The sequence below is a fragment of the Phyllostomus hastatus genome, unplaced genomic scaffold (genome assembly GCF_019186645.2).
Source record: "Phyllostomus hastatus isolate PE091 unplaced genomic scaffold, TTU_PhHast_1.1 phas_scaffold_501, whole genome shotgun sequence".
In the NCBI taxonomy this organism is placed as follows: domain Eukaryota; kingdom Metazoa; phylum Chordata; class Mammalia; order Chiroptera; family Phyllostomidae; genus Phyllostomus; species Phyllostomus hastatus.
In genome coordinates this window covers 12,716,995-12,741,175 of record NW_025334033.1, presented here as the reverse complement: position 1 = coordinate 12,741,175, position 24,181 = coordinate 12,716,995, and the positions used below count along the sequence as shown (strand labels likewise).

The following is a 24,181-nucleotide window of genomic DNA, read 5'->3' as shown; positions in this document are numbered from 1 at the left end:
TCTTTTATATATACCACCTGCCAATGCCCTGGATAAACTTGATGGATGAATAAGAAATTTGGCCTTCATATTACAAGAGTTTCCTATAATTTTGTAAAGCTCCTATAGCTTTAGGAGACACATTAAACATGGGAGAAAAGTATGGTCCATAAATATGTGACCAGCACTGTGGGGGTGAGGGAAGCCCAAATACATGTGTTAGGTATAGATCTCAAGGTATGTTCATGGAAGAAAACCTGGAGGTCTCGTGGGGAGGTGCTAGAGGAATATGTGGAGATAAAAATAAAAGATTAGGAATGATTGATATACCAGGAAATTGAGGGAAAGATGTGGGACAATGAGGAGTGACCATATCTGTGGGTGGTCCTGACCTTTTAAAATAGGTGGTGGCTTTTGTTCTTATGCCTACCTCACCCCCATCCATACATTCCTCAGCTATTTTTATTTTATTATTGCTTCATTCCACTGTTTCTTGAAGATTTCTTTTAAGATTGTATTTATTTATTTACTTACTTACTTACTTACTTATTTTTAGAGAGAGGGAGAAAGAAGGAGAGAAATCTTGAAGAGTTCCTCATAAAATGAAAATGCCCCTGGGAAGCATTTAGCTTTAGTCAGTAAACATTTTAGTTCCAATAATTAGTTACCAATTCAGCTAGCATATAAATACCAAATCCTAAAAGATATGGAGTGCAGTGGTTTGTTTTACATGTCAACTCAGCTAGACTACTGTCCCAGTTATTCAATTAAATATTCACTTAGGTGTTACAGTAAAGGTATTTTGTAGATGTGAATTCAATCCGTAATCAACTGACTTGAAGAGATGTTATCCTAAATAATCTAGGTGGGAATGGTTCAATCATTAAAAGGTTTTATGAGCAGAACTGAGGCTTCTCTGAAGAAACTCCTCTGTGAATAACAGCTTCAGCTGGTGCTGGAGAGTCTCAGTCTGCCTTTCCTGACGTTCTACTCTACCAGTGTGCCTTGCCAACGACCACAATCATGTAAGCCCATTTTGTGCAATAAATCACTTAACACATATCCCCTACTGGTTATGTTTCTCTGGTTGAACCCTATTAAGAGCTGGGGGCTAGGCAAGCAGAGGCTTGCATGAAGAAATAAAGGAAGAGGAGCAGGCAGCAAAGGGAGTACTGACTAGGGAGTTAATGGGACACTTCTGCATAGGCAGGCTTTATTTGGGAAAATAATAGAAAGGTCAGAAAAGACAGGAACCAGAGGACACAGAGTGCAGAGTAAATAAAGGTAGAAATGGTGGGGAGGCTGCATCACAAACTCACTCTTCATTGGCAGCTTTAGTTATTGGCAGCAAGGGGAGCGCAGAGGGAGTATTGACTTTCTAATGGAACCTAGTTTCTGAAGACTGCGTGGAAGTTATTCCTCAGAACAACACATGCTTGCTTTGGCTTCTTTGTGCATTTCCATTCTTTCATGCAACCAGAGAGGCAAATGCATGCGTTTGCAGCTATTGCTTCCAGACTCACCCACAAAGTCAAAGGCACCTGAAAAAAAAAAAAAAAAGAGCAGAGAGGGAATCAGGTTCTTTGTATAGCTAGAGCATTTTTCCAAATACCATGCATGAATAATTCTCCCAAATTTTCCAGAAACTAGTATGAATTCTAGACTATTTATTTGAATAACTCAGAAGCAAGAATACAATCTAAAGTAGGACAGATAGGAAAAATACACACTTAAATAAGGAAGTTAGTAAAAAGATGACAAAGTTTGTGAACTTTGAAAGAAAGAAGAAAATGACCCTTGATGACTCTAAGCAAGCAACTACTTGGCATGATAAAACTAGGAATAAGCAAAAAGTAGAGATCCAAAACTGGAGACACTTAAAACTGCACCTATAATTAAAGGAATTAGCAATTGGATGAGAAATGTAAAAAGATAAAATAAGCTAGTAAGCTAAAATTTTTCACATAGAAATTACATGAAAATAAGTTGAAATAGAAAATCTTTGCAGTAAAAATTTCTTCTGAAAGGAACCGACTACTGATACAATAACATGGATAAATCTCAAAAAACAGTATGCTAAATGAAAGACAACTATACTAAAGAATGTAAACTGTGTGAATCCTTTTACATAAAGTTCTAGAACAGAAAAGACTAGTCTATGGTGGAAACTAATAAAAACAGTAGTTAGTTCTAAGGGGTGAGAAAAGGGATTGGCTAGAATGGACAAGGAGGAACTTTCTAGGGCAATTATTAGTCATCAGGGAAATACAAACTAAATGCAAGTTAGAACTACAATGAATTACTCCAGTGAAAACTATGTACAAGCAAGGAGCTGTGGATGGCCTTTCATTGCTGAGGGTAGCCTCTGTAGTGTCAGCAAAATATTGAAGCCCTTAGTCCTACAACCACAAGAACCCAAATTCTGCATGAGCCCAGAAACAGAACTGTCCCCAGCAGAACCTGGGAGGAGACCATATATCCCTAAGCAATGCCTTGAGTGCAGCCTCATTTGAACCACTAAGTATGTGGTAATATTGTTTTCAGCAATAGCTACCAATATAGAGGCTTTCATATTTTGTAACAAATAGATTAAAAGTGAGAAATACAGATATATTTTTTAAAAGTTATGTATTGGGTTGGCCAAAAAGTCTGTATGTTTTTTTCTATAAAATAAGGGACAGGTTTTCACAAACATTATTGATTAGATATTTTGAGTATGTTGACTGTCTCCCTCATAGTATAACATTGATTGTTCTCAATCAATGTCTCTGTTTGATTGCTATCAACTTCAACTGGTCTACCCAACCACAGAACACCATCCAGTGAGGAATCTCTAGCACAAAACTTTACAAAGTCTTTAAAAGTGCTTTATAAATAAGCACTTTTGACACGTTCAATCAGTCACAGCACCTTCTCCATATACCGTGCAAATCTTTTTTTGCATTTCAGTTATGTTTTTACCTTTCCCGACATAATAAAGCATAATATGCTGAAAATAGTGTATTTTCTGCCATCTTCTATATTAAAATGGCTACACAAAAATTCACCAATTTTGATACATTTTTTAAAATGCATGTTGATATGACAGCTATCACAATACAATCTAACAAAATTGTTTTGAATAAAGTTGGAGATGACTAAGCGTTACTAGAGCCATCTTATGGATAAAACCAAACAAACTTTTTGGCCAACTCAATACAATGATAGGCTATGCATAGATCAATGGAAGAGATTTAAGAGTTCAGAAATAAACCCACACATTGTGGTCAAATGCTTTTTAATTCACATCTAAAAAAAGACAAAGACAATTCAATAGGAAAAGAACAGCCTTTTCAATGAATGATGCTTTCAACAAATATCCATCCTCATGCAAAAGAATTCATTTGAACCCTTACCTCACACCCTACACAAAAATTAACTCAAAGTGTATTATAGGTTTGCATGTAATAGCTATAGCTATAAACCTCTTAGTAGGAAACATACGTTAAAATATTCATGACTTTGGATTAGGCACTGATTTCTTAGGACCAAAAACACAAGTAAAGAAAATAGGTAAGTTGGAATCCAGCAAAATTATTAAAAACCTGATACTACCAAATTTTGGTGAGGATGAGGAGTGATCTTTCATACTTTTCTAATGGAGACATAAAATAATATAAGCACTTTGGAAAGTGAGAGTTTCTATCGTAGATCTATCTCTTAGCCCAGCAAATCCATTACTAAATATTTACCTAAGAAAATGATGAATACCTATAAATATTCTTATAAAATTACTTTTATGGAGAATGTTGTTGACTCGGTAGCCTTAACGCAAGGAAGTTTCTCAGCAAGATAACAGGAAGGAAGTTATGGTGCTGCCTATTTGGGAAAAGAGTTAAAGCTAAGGATCCCACTTTGGAAACCTTTATCATTACCCAGCTATCAAGAATGGTAGAAAGTTAGAATAACGTTTTAAAAAAAGAAAAATTGATATTTATTGAGCACTTAGTACATGATAGGCAGTATGTTATATGGTTAATCTCACTGAAACCATAGAAGTGAATATAACAGTAATACTGTTTTCATTTTACAAATGGAGGAAACTCAGAGAGGTTAGAGGCTTGCCCATGGTCATCCAGGTAAATATGTGATTGTACATGCCTCTGTTAAAAGAATTGTGTCTGTCTCCTTTATCTTTGGGTTTCCAATGTCTAGCACCTATTGACTATATAAAGAATGAACGAACAAATTAATGAATGGTGGAAGCACTTCATTGTGTGACCTTAGACAACATACTAGTATCCCTATTCTACACTAACTCTAAGTAATTTTTAAAACATGAATTTATAATTCAAGGTTTTATTTTGTTTTACACATAGACATTATACAGCTTTACCTTTGACAGGCAAGTGAAATTGTTCTTTCGAAATTCTAAAATGCAAGAAGGACCCCTAAAATTAACTAACTGAAAATGTAATGATTACTTGGAGTCAGTAGTAATTACTATCCTACTCTATTAGCTGGGTAATACACCTGATGTTACAAGAGGCATTTAAAATACTAGTTGCTATACCAGAGACACCCTACAATCTCCAAGTCTTAACTAATTAAATGTTTATTTCTCCTTCAACACACAGTTCTGTGGGGGTGAGCAGGTTATAAGGTCTCTGCTTTACACTGTCAATCAGGGCCCCATGCTCCTTCTATTGTATGTCTGTGCACTACTCTAGGTCTTCAGAGTTCTTTCTGTTAACCTAGTAGATTGGAAAAGATATGAAGATTACTTCTACTTTTTATGGGGTAGACTCGGAAATGGCACATACCACTTTTTAATGTTTTATTGGCCAGAACTCATTCAGAAGGCCTCACCTAAATGCAAAGTATATGCCTGAAGAAAAGAGAGGGGGACTCTCGAAACCCAGCAAAAGAAGGATGTTATGCCTAGTATAACATCTAGAATATGACATAGCTCTTTAAAATAGACCAAATATTTATTGATATAATGAAAATACCAAATAAAATTAAAGTATAAAGGAAAAGAAAACAACAGGCATAAATGGATCACAACTAGGTAAAAATATATGTATATTTATTGGTAATCAAAAGGATAATATTTTAACATCTAAATTGTAATGCAGAGAGAGAAAAAAGAGTATAAACTTAGTCCATAATTGGGCTTACTCTGAAATAGGAATAACAGGAGTCAATGGTTACTGATTGATGGCTGTATAACAAACTACCTCCAAACCATTTCATGGGTCATGAATTTAAGCAGGGCTCACCTGGAGAAATCTGTTCCATTGACAGAGGACATATGGCATTCATCTGGCAGACAGAGTGTTCTGTACAATCCAAGATGGTTTCATTCAGATGTCTAGTATCTTTACCAGAAGACCAACCTAAGAGGGAACTGCTGGATAGAACATCTATACATGGCTTCTCTGGGTGAAGCTATGGTGGCCTCTGGGTAGATGGACTTCTTACATAACATCAGGATTTCTGGAAATCAAGGGTGGCTATACTTACAAGTACATCAAACAAAATAGACTTTAAGTGAAAACTACCACAAGAAAACAAGAAGAACATTACATAATGAGGAAATGTCAATCACCAGGAAGATATAACAATGATAAATATATATGCACCCAACATCAGAGCACTTAAATATGTCAAGGAAACTGACAGAACTGAAGGGAGAGATGGACAGCAATACAGTAACAGTAAAAGACTTCAGTTCCCCGCCTTCAATAACAGAACCTCCAGATAAAATATCAACATCATTGAGGCTATTCAGGGCCATTTATGGTTCCATATAAATTTTTGAAATGTTTGGTCTATATCTGTGAAATATGTCTTTGGTATTTTTATAAGGATTGCAGTGAATCTATAAATTGCTTTGGGTAGTACGGACATTTTGATTATATTAATTCTTCCAACCCATGAACATGGTATGTGTTTTCATTTATTTGTGTCTTCCTTAATTTCTTCCTTCACTGTTCTGTAGTTTCCTGAGTACAGGTCTTTTACCTCCTTGGTTAGGTTTATTCCTAGGTACTTTATTTTTCTTGTTGCTATAATAAATGAGATTTTTTTTCCTAATTTCTGTTTCTGGTATTTCACTGTTGGTATACAAAAATGCCTCCTATTTCTGAATATTGACTTTGTATCCTGCTGTTTTCCCAAATTCACCTATTAGGTCTAGAATAGCCTCAGCAATTTTGAGAAAGAAGAAAAATGTAGGAGGGGGTCACAATATCTAATATCAAACTATACTACAAGCCCACAGTAATCAAAATAGCCTGGTACTGGCATAAGAACACACATAAATCAATGGAACAGAATAGATAGCCCAGAAATAAACCCATCTCTATCAATTAATATTCAACAAATAGGACAGGAGCATAAAATGAAGGAAAAATAGCCTCTTCAACAAATTGTGTTGGGAGATATGGATAGCTACATGCAAAAAAAAAAAAAAAAAAAAGAAAGAAACTCGGCCACCAACTTACACCATACACAAAAATAAACTCCAGATGGATAAAAGACTTTTTTTTAAGATTTTATTTATTTATTTTTTAGAGAGGGAAGGGAGGGAGAAAGAGAGAGAGAGAGAAACATCAATGTGCGGTTGCTGGGGGTCATGGCCTGCAACCCAGATATGTACCCTGACTGGGAATCAAACCTGCGACACTCTGGTTCACAGCCCGCGCTCAATCCACTGAGCTATGCCAGCCAGGGCAAAAGACTTAAATATTAGTTGCAACACCATAAAAGTCCTAGAAGAGAACATAGGCAGGAAAATTTCAGATATTCCATGCAGCAATATTTTCACCAATATGTACCCTAGAGCAAGGGACATAAAGGAAAGAATAAACAAATGGGGCTTCATCAAAATAAAGAGCTTCTATACAGCCAAAGAAAACAAGCAAAATGAAAAGGGAACCAACTGTATGGGAAAATATGTTTGCCAATGATACCTTGGACAAGGGCTTGATCCCCAAAATATATAAACAACTTCATGACTCCACACCAGGAAGACAAACAATCCAGTTAAAAAATGGGCAAAGACCTGAAGAGACACTTCTCCAAGATGGACATACAAAAGGCCCACAGACATAAGAAAGGCCCAACTAGCCATCAGAGAGATGCAAATTAAAACCACAATAAGATACCACTTTACACCAATCAGAATGGTCATCATAAACAAATTAACAAACAACAAATGTTGGAGAGGATGTGGAGGACAGTGCACAAGGGTGCATTGTTGATGGGAATGCAGACTGGTGCAGCCACTGTGGAAAACAGTAGGGAATTTCCTCAGAAAATTAAAAATGGAACTGTGTTTTGACCTGGCAATTCCACTGCTAGAATTATACCCTAAGAATCCTGAAACACCAGTTCAAAAGAATCTATGCACCCCAATGTTCATAGCAGTGCAATTTACAATAGTTAAGTTCTGGAAACAGCCTAAGTGTCCATCAGTAAATGAGTGGATCAAAAAACTGTGGTACATTTACACAATGGAATACTACGCAGTAGAAAGACAGAAGGAGCTCCTGCACTTTGTGGTAGCATGGATGGAACTGGAGAGCATTATGTTAAGTGAAATAAGCCAAGCAGTGAAAGACAAATACCATATGATCTCACCTATAAGTATAATTTAATCAACAAAACAAATAAGTGAGCAAATAGAACCAGAGACTTGGAAATAAAGAACAAACAGACAGTTACCAGAGGGGAGAGGAGATGGGGATAACAGGGGAAAGAAAGGGAAGGATCAAGTCAAGGAACACATATAAAGGACCCATGGACAAAGACAATGGGGGGAGAGAATTAAATGTGGAAGATGGGGGGTGGGTAGGGCAGGGAAGAGTAATGGGGGAAAAATAGGGACAAATGTAATTGAACAACAATAAAAAAAGATCAACAAAAAAAGAGAACTTGAATAACAGCATAGATTGAATTGATCTATGAGACACATACCAAACATTCTACCCACGGCAGCAGAATATGCATTCTTCTCCAGGACACACTGTCCTTTCTCCAGCAAAAGGCCACAGTTGGGTCACAAAACAAGTCTTAACAAATTTAAAAAGATTGAAATCATACCAAGTACTTTTCAACCACAATGAGATAAAACTAGAAATCAACAATAAAGGAAAACTAGAAAAATCATACTTTTGAACAACCATCAGGTCAAAGAATAAATTAAAAAGGAAAGTAGAAAGAACCTCAAGACAAACAAAAATGAAAACACAACATTCCAATACTTATTCAGCAGTCCATACTTAGTACCAAAGCAGTACTAAAAGGGCAATAAATGCCTACATTTAAAAGAAAAAGAAAGATCTCAAATAAACAACCCAATTTTACACTTCAAAGCTAGAAGAAAAACTCATCCAAAGTTAGTAAAAGTATGAAAATAACAAACATTAATGAAATTAATAGATAAATGAAATAGAAAAAAGAAAGCAATAGAAAAAAAAACAATAAAACAGAGTAAATATTTTAAAAAGATAAGACCAACAAACCCTTACAGAAAGTAAGGTAAAAAGAATACACAAATAAAATCAGAAATGGAAGAAGAGATTTTACAGTTGATGTCACAGAAATTTTTTTAAAAATCATAAAAGGCTTTCAAGAACACTTACACATCAACAAACTACATAAACTAGAAGAAATAGTTTACACTTACTAAGAGTAAACCATGAATATATAGAAAGTCTGAAAAGATCTGTAACTAGTATGGATATTGAGTCAGTTGTCAAAACTCTCCAACAAAGACAACTCCGGAATCAGATGGCTACACTGGTGAATTCTACCAAACAGGAAATATATTCCACTTTCTCAGTCACAATAATATCACTCTTGTCATCTTTGTCAAGGGCATAACTATCACTCATATAACTGAATTTGTTTAGAAAAATTACCATTTAAACAAATCAACTGAGTAGATTGAAGATGTCAAATGTAAAGGGACTGGGAGCTTGAATATTAGCAAAATCTCTGTTTTGTGGAATTCATTCTTTTTACTAAAAATTTCACAGCTTAAGTTGTGCATAAATTTAACTTCTTTCACTTAAAAAAAAAAAGGTAGTTCACAGGCTGGTGCAGATGGAACTGGAGAGCATTATGCTAAGAGAAATAAGCCAGGTAGTGAAAGACAAATACAATATGATCTCATCTATTAGTGGAACCTAATCAACAAAACAAACAAGCATGCAAAATAGACCCAGAGACATGGAAAATGAAGAACAAATTGACAGTGACCAGAGGGGAGGAAGGAGGGGGTTAATGGGGCAAAGAAGGGGAAGGGTTGTCAGGAAAATGTTTAAAGGACCCATGGACAAAGACAATGTGAGAGGGGAGGACTGAATGTGAGAGGTAGGGGTGGATAGGGTGGGGAAGAGTAATGGGGGGAAAATGGGGACAAATGTAATTGAACAACAATAAAAAACAAATATGGCTCGTTACTTCCAAATGCTATTATACAGCCAAGTACCTACATGTGCACAAGTGCAGCTGAGAACAGAAAACTACGCAGTTGAATCTCAAGCCCAAATGGCTGACTTGCAAACTCTGAAGCTAAATACATGCTTACTGCTTCAAATAAACAAGTAAACAAACAAATAAGATTAGAAAATAAAAATTAAAAAACAAAATTTTTAAGATAACAGTTAAGTTCTAGAGATCTGCTGTACAATATTGTAACCATAGTCAACAATACTGTATTGTATACTTAAAATTTTGTTAAGTAGGTAAATCTCATGTTGTGTTCTTTCTACAATAAAGTAAAATAGGAAAATAACCAAATTGCTAAAAGGATTCTAACAAGTATCAGGGTTAGTAAAGACTCCAAAGAATGGGATGGATACCGTGTTACAATCATCAGATACTGGATCTGGAAATTTGAATCCTGCATACTCCTGGTGAGTTCTGCTCAAAACCGAGCAGAGGAAGGAAATCTAGCAACATAAAAAGAAACATGAATCAGACTTTTGGTCAGCTCTGTGGTGACACTGAGTCATAAGAGTGGAGCAATTCAATTCACAAACTTCCCTTTCGTGACAATACTAAGGGGCCGAGAACCAAGGAATATCCTCACTATACGTCAGTGTAAGATCCTGACCCTCGTACATAACACAGTACTACCACACTTGGCTCTTCCATGACAAAGAAAGAAAAGGGAAACACTCAAAATTACTTCAGCTTTGAACCTGCAGAATATTCCACACACATTCATATTCAAAGCATGCTTCTGGAAAAAATCAAACAGTAGAGAGAGGTATAAAAATATATAATAAACAATACAAGTCTCTCTCCTCTCCACTTTGATATCACTTTGATAATATCCTCCCAGTGTGGTGTACACATATACAGATCTACCTACACACACATACACTTGAAATAAATGGTATTATCCTAACTATATAATATCATTCTGCAATTTTTTTCTTACTTAAGATCTGTATAGACATACTTCATTTTCTTCCATTGCCTACATAGTATTGCATATCTATTGAAGCAATCACTTAATGATGAATGCTTTTTATTTTACTTATTTCTTATATTTTAAAATGTTTTTAATTTATAGAAGTGATACTTGTACATGTTTTTGAAGTTCAGACTGTACAGAAATGTCTAAAATGAGAAACAGCCTTGGCTGATGTGACTCAGTGGATTGAGTGCCAACCTGTGAAACTAGTGGCCACTGGTTCAGTTCCCAGTCAAGACACATGCCTGGGTTGTGGGCCAGGTCCCCACATGCAAGAGGCAACCACACATTGATATTTCTCCCCTTCTCTTTCTCCTTCCCTTCCCCTCTCTCTAAAAATAAATAAAATCTTTTAAAAAATAAAATAAGCAGCAAAAATCTTCCACCACCCATCCTCACCAAACCCATCACTCCCACACCCATTACTCAGAGGTTTTATGAACAGCTTCTGTTTTGAGTTCTACTGTTGATTGCCACTGAAATTGTACATAATATAGTTATACTTACTTCTTTTTCTTGATCTATCAACTATAGAGATAACAACAAGAGATGTTATCACTTGACTGCTCATGGTAAAACTTTTGTAATGTCTGGTTTAAATTAACAAATTCAACATATGGATGAAATGAAATATGGCATTTGGTTATTGAACAGTCTCAGTCTGCTGCTACTAATTAGTCATTTTTTGTGGCTGTTACAAATCAGATTTTAGTTATAGAAATCTAGTTTAGTAATAACTTGGATTTAGATACAGGTAAACTCCTCCAGGAGATAGAATACCTGAGTTCATATCATGGTCCTGCTGCCAATTAATTTTGTAACTATAAACACATTGCCTGATCAAATGACACCCTCGTTTCTTATCTCTTCAAATAGGAATAATAACTATCTCAGAGATCCAAAAGAGAATCTAATCAAATCATGCCTTTGAAAACAACTAGTAAACCGCATCATTAGTGCCTTTTCCTTGAGTCACCTCTGTTGTTCCTGGAGCAAGTGCTGGCCAGACGGAGTTAGATGGACAGGTCAGGAATCCTCACAGTACCCTGCTGCTTCTCAGGTTTGGACCTGTCAGAGATCTGAAAGAATGAGGGTGCCAGCAGGAGTGCGAGCTGAAGCATCAGTTCAGAGGTTCTAAAGCAAAACCAGAAACTAGAAGCAGAAGAAAGAGATGTTTGTTGCCACTGGTGGCAGTGACAGAGACACCGTCAGTCCCCTCCCCTCCCCAGCCTGGAGAAAAATTTAGGTGCCTGATTTGGGGACAGGGAGTGTGATGGGGGAAGCCCATGGGTATAGGCATCAGATGTCTAAGTCTTTGAGATGGCCCCTGGCACTAGATCCTGGGACAGAGAGCAGAAGGAAAGAGAGGAGTTACTGGCTACAGATGGAATTATATCATTGCCCTGGGTGACTACACAGTCCAGGAGCACATGAGTCATATGTGAGAGCTCAGACCCAGAAGTCTCCAGAGGCCTCACTCTGCTCTCTTGAGGCGAGCTTTCATTTTCTAAAAATGAGCTCTCTTGCACTAACTCAACAGTAGACACATGAGGAACGTTTGTTCTGTGATTAATCTAAACATGTCCAGAGAATACAGCTGCTAGCAGTCTCCCCTAAAGGATGGCACTTCACAGTTCTGGAGTACACGCCCTCGCTGTGAGTCAGTAAGTAGTCTGATTTTGTCAGACTACAGGCTTGTTCTGGAGGTCTTGAGCCAATTAGCCTTTAACTATGCCATGTGCTGGATAACAGACAGTCCATCTGAGACATGGCTGGACGGAAGGAGCAAGTGTAAGTCCCCTCAAGATTTAAAATGAGAGAATAAGCCATCCTCTGTGAGTGATTCCAGCAAAAGTTAAATGCAAAGTAAGGAATTGGTTCTCTGTCGAAGTAAAGGAAGAAGCTCGTGAGCAAACAGATTGAGGGTGCTCAAAGATACTCGGGGAGTATTCTTAGGGAGGTGGGACTTTAGTGGAGTTATAATTTAGTAAGTGGAAATCAAATCAATTGTTTTCAGAGAAAAATGTAGAAACAGAAATGAATGGTTCAGTCATTTTATACTGTTAATAGAATAGTATTCTTCTGCGTAGTACATTGGTATATTGCAAAAATAATAGTAATCACAGCAATATAGTAGAGAGGTGATGTTTTGGATTTAGACACAGATAAAGTCCTACAAAAACACTTGACTAGGAGCCAGAATATGGAGCTTCTATCCAGCCTTTGTCTTTCCAAATAATTCTGACTTTAGCTAAAGACAGCTAAAGTCTTTCCAAACAATTCTGAGGAATGGGAGCCCCACCAAGTCCCACTAGAAGTGGATCTTGGTGGAAATAACCCCAGCGCATGGAGCCATTAAACCTGGAACCTACTGCTAACTCCCCTTGCTAGGAGCCAGGTGGACCCAGCAGTTTTCAATCAAATTAACTTTCCATGTTGTATTCCTGGCTAAGGTAACTTGAATATCTGGGCTACCTATTTTCATTTCTCTCTACAAATCACTGCATTGTCTTTACATTTTTAAATTTTATATTACAAAAAATTTCAAACACATAGAAGTAAAGGAAATAGCATAATGAATGGATATAACATATATAATGTATAGTATAAAATACCCATTAACCAGATTTTCCCACACTAAAGATTTTGCATCACTAAAAACTAAAATATTTTCTTTTGTTTAAGATTTTATTATTTATTTTTACAGCGAGGGAAAGGGAGGGAGAGAAACATCCATGTGTGGTTGCCTCTCATGTGACCCCCACTGGGGACCTGGCCCACAGCCAGGGAATCAAACCAGCCACCCTTTGGTTCACAGCCCATGTTCAATCCACTGAGCCACACCAGCCAGGGCAAACTGTTTTTACTAGTTTCTGTGAGCCAGGTTGATGGGAGATGAGTGCATTCTCAGGGTGCTACAAATCAAGTTTCTGACTCTTAACGCACAGTGAGCTTACTGAGGTAAATGCCACTGTGAAGACTCTTCTGGTCTCCAAAATGCCTTTGTCTGAACACGACTTTAATAACTGAACTACAACCATGCAGGTCTCCTCACTCCTCACATGCTTAAGTCTACACATACTTGTGTCCATGTGCACTCCCTGTGCACACATGAACACACACTAAAGAGACTAATGAAGTAACCCCTTGTGCACAGTAAAACAGTCAGTCACTGGTAGCAATTCTGGTCAGCTGTAAGTGGGGGTGCTAGCTACACAAAGAAACAAGATGCAAAGGTAGCATCTGTGCTGACTTGAAAAAGAGCAAAATGAGAACATTGGAGAGCTAGAAAAAGACCAGCTTGTGGGGAAGGAAACTGAAAACCATATGGCAAAATTCAGCTGGTCCCAGATCATCACTTCTATTTCAGTATATAAGGTACTCATTAATGTACCCCTGGCTTCCACTTCATGCCCAATGTCCTCCTCCAGACCATGGGCCCAAGGCAGTGACTTCACAGGAAGTCCTTCTCTTTTCCTTCCTTTCTTTCCATGTTCCCCACCTACACACTCCTCCACTAACTCCCCAATGTCTTAATTTTAACAACTAGGGACATGTTACATTTCTTTGGACTAACATATGTACAGTAGGTAGTGGTGTCTGATACACAGCCTCTGCTATGGTCTAAATGTTTGTCCCCCTCAAATTCACATGTTAGAATCCTAATGCCCAATGTGATGCTGTTTAGAGGCAGAGCCATTGGGAGGTGATTAGGTCCTGAGGGTGGAGCCATCACAAATGGTGGTAGTATCTTATTTTAAAAAGACCCCAAAGAGCCCCTAGTCCCTTCCACCATGGGAGATCACAGTAAGAAGGTGCTGTCAATGAATAAGGAAGAGGGTTCTCACCAGAACACGACCATGCTGGTGACTTGCTTGATCTTGGAACTTCTAAGCCTCCAGAGCTATAAGAAATAAATTTCTGTTGTTTATGTGCCACCCAGTCTGTGGTACAGCAACCTGAACACAGCCTGTTCAGAAATACTGGTTGGATGGATGGGTGGGTGGATGAATAGATGGATAGATGAGTGGTTTAGGTGAAAAAGTAATACTTCAAGACTTACCTGAGTTCTGATGGAACTCTACTGTGGCACTGAGGGATCATTTGCCAAAATGGGTAGCCAGTAGTAACAACTGGATGTTCGCCCAGATTAGAAAACTGAGAGGTGACACACACATCTTCCCCAACACCATCGCCCACCACCAAGCATAAGAATAAGGAAAGAGTCATAGTGAAAAGATAATAGGCACTTGGCTGGGATAAAACTGAATGTAAATCTTTACTCCACCAGTTTCTAGCTGTGTAAATTTGAACAGGTTGTTTTTAAAATTTCATTTATCCCATGTATAAAATGGGGATAACAGCATCTACTATGCAAGGTTATTATAAGGATTAAATTAACTAACATGTATGAAGAATCCATTTGTTATATGCTCAAAATATTGTTACTTTTATTATATAATATTTATTGTCATTAAGAAATTTCCTGTCCTGGCTGGTGTGGCTCAGTGGGCTAAGTGTCAGCCTGCAAACCAAAAGGTCACCAGTTCAATTCCCAGTCAGGGCACATGCCTGGGTTGTGGGCCAGGTCCCCAGTTGGGGGCGTGCGAGAGGCAACCACACAATGATGTTTGCTTCCCTCTCTTTCTCCCTCCCTTCCCCTCTCTCTAAAAATAAATAAATAAAATACTTTTAAAATGTTTTAAAAAGAGAAATCTCTTGAGGGAACATGGGAAGTTATGTTTACGTGTGAAATGGGCAGGCTAAACACAAAACTAACTTAAGAAAAGGATAGCAAAATGGTATCTTTAAAAAGAAAAACTTGACAAATTAATTTAAATTTTGAGGCATAAATACCATGCACATAAAAAGATACTGCTTAATATTATCCACCTTGAGACCTTAAGAAAACCTTTGCCAGGTTTCCAAATAAAGGTTGAAATAAAAGTTGCTTGAGATTGGAATGTTTTGTAAGGCAATCAGGAACTAGCGGAGAAGGAAACACTGTTGATTCCAGCAGGTGCAGGGGAGAATAGAGGACCCAACTGACAGCTCCAGAAAAGCGGCAAATGTATGAAGGGCATGGTAGTTGCACTGCTAAGTCTGGATTTCTCTGAGGAAACAGTGCAGTTCTCAGAAAGGTGGAGTCCTGTGAGCTTGAGGAATCTGGGCAAGTGGTAGTTAGGCACCAGGCCATGGAGTTGACACCAATGAGAGGAAGGGGAAAGGGGAATTAATGTTAATCTAACAGCAACTGGGGCAAGCCATATGCCGGGCATATTATCTCACTTAAATCAACACAACCCAATTATAGTAGTTATTACCCCCATTCTACAGAGGAAACTGAGGCTCAAAGAGATCATGTAATTGATCTGAGCTCCCTCTGCTAGTAAAGGGCGGGAGCTGTCACAGTAATGCCCCAGCCAATAGGCTGAAGTCTTGTGGCTCCACTTCCTTCACTCAACAAGTGCCTGTTGAGCATCTACTATGTGCTGGGCACAGGACCTGGTGCAGGAGATACAGAGTCAACAAGACACAGTCTCCTACTCTCACGGAATGCAGAGTCTAAGAGTAGGGGCAGCCATTAGTCAAACAATGCCACTAATAGAGATAAAATTACAAAGTGAGATGTGAGTGCATGTAACCAATGGGCTCCTCTAGACTTGGGACATGATGGGTGCCATGAAGGAGTGGGTCTAGAATTTACCTAGAATTAACCAGGTAAAGGAGTGGTAAAGAAAAGCATTTTGAATGAGGCAACTGTATGCACAATGGTTGCAGTCAGAGCCCCAAACAATGCAAGTTCATAGTGCCTACAGCTCAGGTGAGGGACAGGGTGAAGATTTCCATTCTGAAAAGCCCAAGGTATTTTAACAGGAGCCACTCGGAGGTGTAGGCAGCCACAAAGCAGAGCCCTCTGATGGGTTGTATGTCCCCAGCTACATCCCACCTTTGTGAGGACAGTTGGGCTGTCTAACTGGAGCTGTTTGAAGAGTATGTTGAAAAGCGGGGATTCATGGAACCAAGTAAAGAGCCGCAAGCACCTGTGCTAGAATGGGGCTCACTGAGATGTGTGTGCATGATCTGAAAGAGGAAGTGTGTAGTAGTGTCTGAACCGCACATCCACATAAAGATGGCTCTAGATCAGCATCAGCAAACCATAGCCCTCGAGCCAAATCCAGTCTGGGCCTGTTTTTGTGTGGCCACAAGATAAGAGTGATTTTTACATTTTTGTAATGGTTAGGGGACCATCTAAAGGAGACTAATATTTATGACACATGAAGATTATATGCAATTCACACTTCAGGATCCATAAGTAAAGTTTTATGGGAACATAGCCATGTTCATTACTTACTATCATCTATGGTGGCTTTCACAACACAACAGCAGAGTTGAGTGACTGTGACCAGCACCAGGGTATTGCTGTAAAACTGGTATTGTTGCCTGGCCCTTTACAGAAGAAGTCTGCTGGGCTAGTCAAAAGAGCCTATAAATCTGACCATGTGGTCAGACAACTGACAAATGAGCTTTAGTGGGAACAAGAGCAAAGTAATGCACTCTGTGATAAAAATATCCAAACTATTTATAAAATGAAGACAAGGCTCTGAGCTGCAAGGTCACAACTCAGAACAAAGCACAAGTAGGAGGACTAAAGGCAGCTAGAGTAATATGAAGCAAATTTCCTGCCCTAAACTATAAAAATCAGTACACAATGGAAAAAGTTAGTTATCTGCAGATTGCAACTGACAGGGCCTAGGAAATGATTTCAGGAAGACTAGACTAAAACATGACAGAAAAAAAGGCTATACTGTTTTGCACTTTCACTTAAAAACTATATGTAGATATAGATATCAGTTGTCTTCATGTAATCCAGGGGAAAAATAGTAATAAAGATTAAGACTTTGGGATGTGTATACAGGACTACCAAAGGATGGGATATTATCTAGACTTTGTCTTATTCAACATTATAGATCCCGTGACTTGTTTCATGACTGAATATGATAAGCATTCAAATAATATTTGTTAAAGAAAAAAGAATAGGGGGAGGGAAGGAGAAAGGAAGGAAGAGGAGAGGGGAGGGAAGAAAAAGGGAATGAGGGAGAAAGAAGAGGAAGCAGGAGAGAAGGTTCGGCAGAATCTACAGGGTTTGAACGCTGAATGGGAGTTAGCCAGATCCTGAGCCTGAGGAAGAACACCTCAGCAGAGAAACAGAAGCACAAAAGGCCAGAAAAGGCCATGCGGCCAGAACAATGTCATTTAACTCCCAGTCACCTTTGCTCTAGTTCTAAGGTAACTTGGTTTCTCATATCACTGGTCCTGTGACAGGGGCATGCAGGGCAACAGGAAAGGTATATTCCCCCAGGATAACTAACATATCAACCACACGTTAATTGACTCAGTGTCTCGGAGCAGTTTGGCATGCACAGATTCCCCTAGCCCAATCCTCAGGTGTAGTTTCTGTACCTGCAAAGCTACAGAACTCACCTGGGACTTCGGTGACTCTAACAGGGTTGTGGCCTTTGGGGCCCTACCTGGGTGTGGCTGGCCTCCCTCTTGAACACCTCTGACCTCCCCCATTTCAATGTAATGGGAGTCATGTCCATAGAATTCTTTGAGAACACTCAGCCCAGTTTGCTGCAGGACCCAACAACAACAAGCTGTCTTTCCTAGGAAAGATTCTCTCCCTTGTCCAGCAAAGATGCAGCCAATATCAGGATTTACAATTTATTCTTGCTGAGAGGTAAACTCATCCTAGTGAACTGCAAGTCCCATGTCCTGGAAACCCCTCTGTCCCAAGCAAACCAGGACAGTTGGTCACCTGCCAGTCAGGTTCCTCACTTACAATGGGTCTCTTATCCTACTGCTCCTCAGACCTCACCTGGGTCTGCTCCACAGTGTCTGCTGCCTCATGCCCACCACTCAGAATATTCGGAATGGCTCTTTCTGGGTTGGGGAAGGGGCCAACATGAGCGGGGTGAGTCTCTGAGAACAAAGTTAGGATCAGAAGAGATCAGGAGACTGAGGAGGAGGAGTTCCTAAGGAAACAGCTATTGGAGAGTTAAAATCTCCTGTCTTTTATCTAGTGTCTGCGTGTATTGCTGTGCATATAGAATGAGGATTAAACAGTAGCTGGTATCAGGTAAAACTTTCAACATTTACAATGTTTGGAGATAATGGAGAACTATTAAAGGGAAAGCTGCCTTAAACCCTATTTGCATATGAACAGCATGTAAGTTATTAAAATATAAAAAACAAAGGGAGTAAAATTTTGTTGGTCAATTAAACACAGCTGTAATGATTATAGTAATTTATGTTTAACTACCATGGGGCATAGTGATTACAAGGCATTGTTGTGTCATGTAAATCATACACAGAGATCCTTGTGATCAGTGTACTAAATATCAGTCATGTGCTCTGGTAGTAGGTTCAAAGCCATTAAAGATAATTTAGGTTGGCCTAGTCTTGGGATTTTTGCTCCAGGGAAATTAGGGAGGTAAAGAGTGGGTGAGCTTGTTACAGAGAGGACTAATATAAAGATACTTCTAAAAAATTACCGCCATCCTTAGTTATTAAAGAATTCTGAGAAAAATTCAAAATACTGCAGATTTTAATTAATCTTCACAATAACCCTAGGAGGGAATTCTTACATAATGGCCTTCCTTGTTTAAAGCCACCAGTTGTTAGAGACCACAAAAGAGTCACTTTGTCTGCAGTTGCTTCCCTGTTCTGGCTTAATTCATAAATGTTACGATGTTATTTAAAGTAAGTCTGGTATAAATATAAACTGACTATTAGCATATTAATAATTTCCAATTATCATGAGACAAAATGATCTCACCACTAAGAATTTCTGAGAAATGACCTTACACACCAGCTTAAAGAAACAAATATTTGTTAGGGGAAATTTAAAATTATAGATTAACTCTCTGTGATTAAAATGTTTTTGTGTATTAATCCACGCGTATCTGCAGGGCTCCTGCTATGAGTACAATGTTAGGTGCTACAGACACGAAAACAGCTTCTGATAGAAATGAAGTAATAGTTACAGTAATGTGTGTGGTGATGATCTAGAATTCTAAATAAGCCAGAACATGCTGTTAATAAAGCAAGGACTGGAATTTCACAGTCTTAAGAAGGGAAACATACAATTGGAGGATTCTTGAAGAATCACATTTGCCCATACCTTGGCTTTGCAGTTTGGGTCAGATGGCATGGTCTTTAATAACTCTAGGAAAGTAGGTAAGGGAATGCTTTCACATACAAAATTTGCATACAAATTTCTCATTTGTATAGCATCCCTATGAAATAGGTAGGGCAAATATTATTTTCCACTTTTTACAAGAAAATGAGCTCAGAAATAGTACGCTGCTACGAATCACAATGACTAGATGGCAAAGTTAGCAGCTAACCAAATTCTCCAAGTTCTCTTGTGGTGCTGCTGTCTATGATGAAGCATTCCCAAAGCGTTTCCAAAGTCAGCCTTTCACATTCATCTTCAAGTTCCCCCAGCCCAGTTGCCATCTCCAGACTCCAGTGCTACTGTGCTCAGTCCTTAAATCTATTCCACCGGGACCACCTATTCATTTCTCTTTTTAGCCAGACATAGTTAGACAAATCCACAGAAATGTTTACTTTTTTGTTTTTTTTCTTTTTTTTCAATTATAATCTTGAATATTATTTTATATTAGTCTCAGGTGGACAACAAAGTGGTCCCCCTTGATATTTCAAGTATCCACCTGGCACCATACGTAGTTACTAAAATACTATTGACTAGATTCCCCATTCTGTGCTTTATACCCCATGACTACTTGGTAACAACCAATCTGTACTTCTTAATCCCTTCACCTTTTCCATCCAGTTTCCCAACTCCCTTTCTCCCCCGGGGCAACCATCAGTCTGTTCTCTATATCTGAGTCTGTTTCAATTTTGTTTGTTTGTTTTGTTCTTTAGATTCCACATATAAGTGAAATCATATAGTATTTTTCTTTCTCTCAATGATTTATTTCACTTAGCATAACACCCTTTGGGTCTATCCAGGCTATCACAAATGGTAAGATTTCACTATTTTTTATGACCAAGTAATATTCCAGTATATATATATATATGTATGTATGTATCACAGCTTTTTTACCCACTCATCTTTGATGGGAAAAACTTGGGTTGCTTCCACATCTTGGCTGTTGTAAATAATACTGCTATGAACATAAAGATGCATATATTCTTTCAAATTAGTGTTTTGGGTTTCTCTGATATATACACAGAAGTAAAATCACTGAAGGAGGTGAGAACATAAATTGGGGTAAAGGTAGTCTATCAGTAAATTGTGTTGAGAAAATTAGACAGATATCTACAAAAAAATGAATCTAGACCACTTTACTATACATATACAAGAATAAACTCAAAATAGATTAAAGACTTCATTGTAAGACTTGAAACCATAAAACTCCTTGAAGAAAACATAAACAGTAAAATCTATGACATCTCTCTTAGCAATATTTATTTCTGATACATCTCCTCAGGCAAGGGAAACAAAAGAAAAAAATAAACAAATGAGACCACATCAAACTAAAAAGGTTTTGCACAGCAAAGGAAACCATCAACAAAATGAAAAGACAACCTACTGAATGGAAGAAGGTATTAGCCAATGATATATCACATAAGAGGTTAACATCCAAAATTCAAAAAGAACTCATACAACTCAACACCAAACAACAACAACAACAACAACAACAATCCAATTTTAAAATGGGCAGAGGACCTGAATAGACACTTCTCCAAAGAGGACATACAGAAGGCCAATAGACATAAGAAAAGATTCTCAACGTTACCAGTTATCAGAGAAATGCAAAGTAAAACAACGAGATATCACCTCACATCTGACAGAGTGGCTATCATCAATAAATCAGCAAACAACGAGTGCTGGTGAGGATGTGGAGAAAAGGGAACCCTTGTGCACTGTTAGTGGGAATGCAGACTGGTGCAGCCACTATGGAAAACACTATGGAGTTACCTAAAAAAATTCAAGAAGGAATGTTAGCTTTTAACACTAAGGGAAGACAAAAGTATGAAAACAATAAACTTAATTTAGTAGGTTTCAGCCCACAGTTTGGTTTGCCTGACAGGGTATATGGATTTCCAAGACAGAGATCTCCTTTAACTCCTTCCTGTCCGAGAAGGTGATATGTCAGTTCTTGGGCAACTCTTATCTACTTCAGGTCCTTCTTCCCCTCTCCTGGAGAAAGGATTAAACTGAATCTCTAGCTACTTGATTACCTCAGTAATACATAGAAGGAAGAAATTATTACAATCACCATAGTTGTGTATCACATTACTAACCCTTGTTCATATGCACTCAACAGCTTTCATCCCTGCCTGAAAAAAAGAAGAGTACACATTCCAACAACATCTTATGGGAACCTACATATTCCAGTGGAGAAAGGAGTTCTCAAGATGGGAAATATGCAGCATTTGAACCTGCCAACTAAATGGCACCTTTTCCCACCTTCAATTAAAAAAAAAATTCCACTTTTTTTCCCTTCATTTCCAAGAGGCATTTTACAAGATGATGCTAAGATCTCAAGGTGTTGGCAAATCTTTGATATATGAAATAGGGATCTCTCCTAGCATACCTCCAAAGAGTTGAGATGCTTTCTGCAGATCATTCATTCCTTTTGTGTACAGAAAGAAGCCAAGGGGGACAGTATAGAATAATGGTTAAGAGCTTGCACTCTGAAACCAAACTGCTCTGGAATTGTGTTCCTACTGTTTGCTAGCTGCACAACACTGGCCAAGTTACTTAATGGCCCTGAGATTTTATATCTTCATCTACTTAAAAAATAGTTGGCCCCAATCAGATAGCTCACTTGGTTAGAGTGTCAGCCTGATACACCGAGGTTGCAGGTTCAATCACTAGTCAAGGCACATACAAGAATCAACCAATGAATGCATAAATAAATTGGAACAACAAATCAATGTCTGTCTTTCTGTTTCTCTCTGTCTCTCAAATCAATACATAAAAAAAACTTTAAAAATAGCTAGCATTGATTGAACCCATACTATGTGTTAAGAACCACGTATGCTAAGTTTCACATGCTTTACATACATTATCTCATTTAATCCTAACCATGGCTCTGTGAAGCAGATGCTATTGTCACTATTTAGTAGGCAAGAAAATTGAAGCACAAAGAAGTTAAATGGTTTGCCAGAGATTAGCAGTATATGACTGTAAATGATGAAGCCACAATTCAAACACAAGCAATGTGATTCCAAGACCCATGCTTTGAATCATTTCCTTCTTCATAGTGAGACTGTAAGGATTACATGAGCTAATATAAGTTAAGGGCCCTTACATAGTATCTAACACATAAACAAGCCTTAAGTAAATGTTAACTGTAGTATAATTTGTAGCATTGCCATTTGTTCCAAGAAATTCCTGGACCAGGATCTATTTGCATCCATGGCAGTTAATTGCCCTGAGGTATGTGTCTTGCAATTGAACTGGCAGGCCTCTGGTATTACCTAAACAATCTGTGTATTATGGGTTACCTGATTAAGAGATAGGCTAAATGGTTAATAATTTTTTCATTTGCCCATGAGAAAAAACTCCTCATACTAGAAAGAGATATGAAGTCTCTTATAAAATCTTTTAAAAGAATGGTATATGATCAATAGCTAGCAGAATTACAGGCAGTACCTAGATTATAAGTGGTTATATTTCAAAAGTTCATTTGTCTATTGCTATAAACTCTGAATACATGAAAATATGTTTACAAATAGTGGTTACATTCCAAGACTATTCACAGAAGTTTATTTATTTAGCCCATTTTAAAGCTCAATGACAAAAATCATGCCATTAACCCAACCAAGGGCAGGTCTAGGAACAACAGTCCATGTGATTAAAGAATAAGAAAAGTATCTTTCCTGGTACAAAGGAAAGTTGGTATAGAGTATGTTACTGTATTTTTCAGACTATAAGACGCACTCCCCCGCACCCCCCAAAATTTGGGAGGAATAATGGTTGTTAATGATGTTGTTGAGTTGTTTACATTTACATTGGTGGAATATTATGTTATTTATGTTATTAAATATTTCACCACATTTTTTGCTTCCAATTTTTTTTCCTATTTTCCTCCTCTAAAACCTAGGTGTGCATCTTATGGTCTGAAAAATACAGTAGTTATCTACTGCTCTATAACAAATTACCCCTAAACTTACCATATTAAAATAATACATTATCTCACAGTCTGTGTGGGTCATCTGGGTTGGCTTACCTGGGTAGTTCTGCTCAGGATCTCTCATGAGGTTTCAGTCAACATCACCCAGACTGCAGTCATCTGAAGGCGTGTCTGGGGAGATCCACTCTCAATATGACTCACTCACATGGCTGTTGGCATGTTCTTCATCTCAGTTCTTCATCACATGGGCCTTTCCATGGGGCTGCCTGAGTTCCTCATGGCAGGGTAGCTCTGGCTTGCTCTAGTACAAGTGATCGTAGAGAGCAAGAAGGCAGCTGCAATGCCTTTTATGACCTAGTCTTATCAGTCATACATTGTCACTTCTGCCAGGTTCTATTCATTATGGGCCGTAAGCTATTCATAAGTGCAGACCACATTCAATGGGAGGGGGAACTAAGCTCCACCTTTTCATGTGAAATATATCCCAGAATTTTTTAATGTATCTTAAAATCCCCATGGAGTTTTTGTTGTCATCCCATCACTTTCTTTAGGG

General features: G+C 38.1%; 1 long non-coding RNA gene across 1 annotated transcript; it reads right to left on the bottom strand.

Moving 5' to 3' along the window:
• Window positions 1-1,224: 1,224 nt before the first annotated feature.
• Window positions 1,225-23,922, bottom strand: LOC123808018. Its single transcript, XR_006783749.1, has 3 exons — window positions 23,725-23,922; window positions 5,241-5,457; window positions 1,225-1,520 (listed from the first exon to the last, which is right to left on the bottom strand). It is a non-coding gene; the product is annotated as an uncharacterized LOC123808018 (long non-coding RNA).
• Window positions 23,923-24,181: the final 259 nt, after the last annotated feature.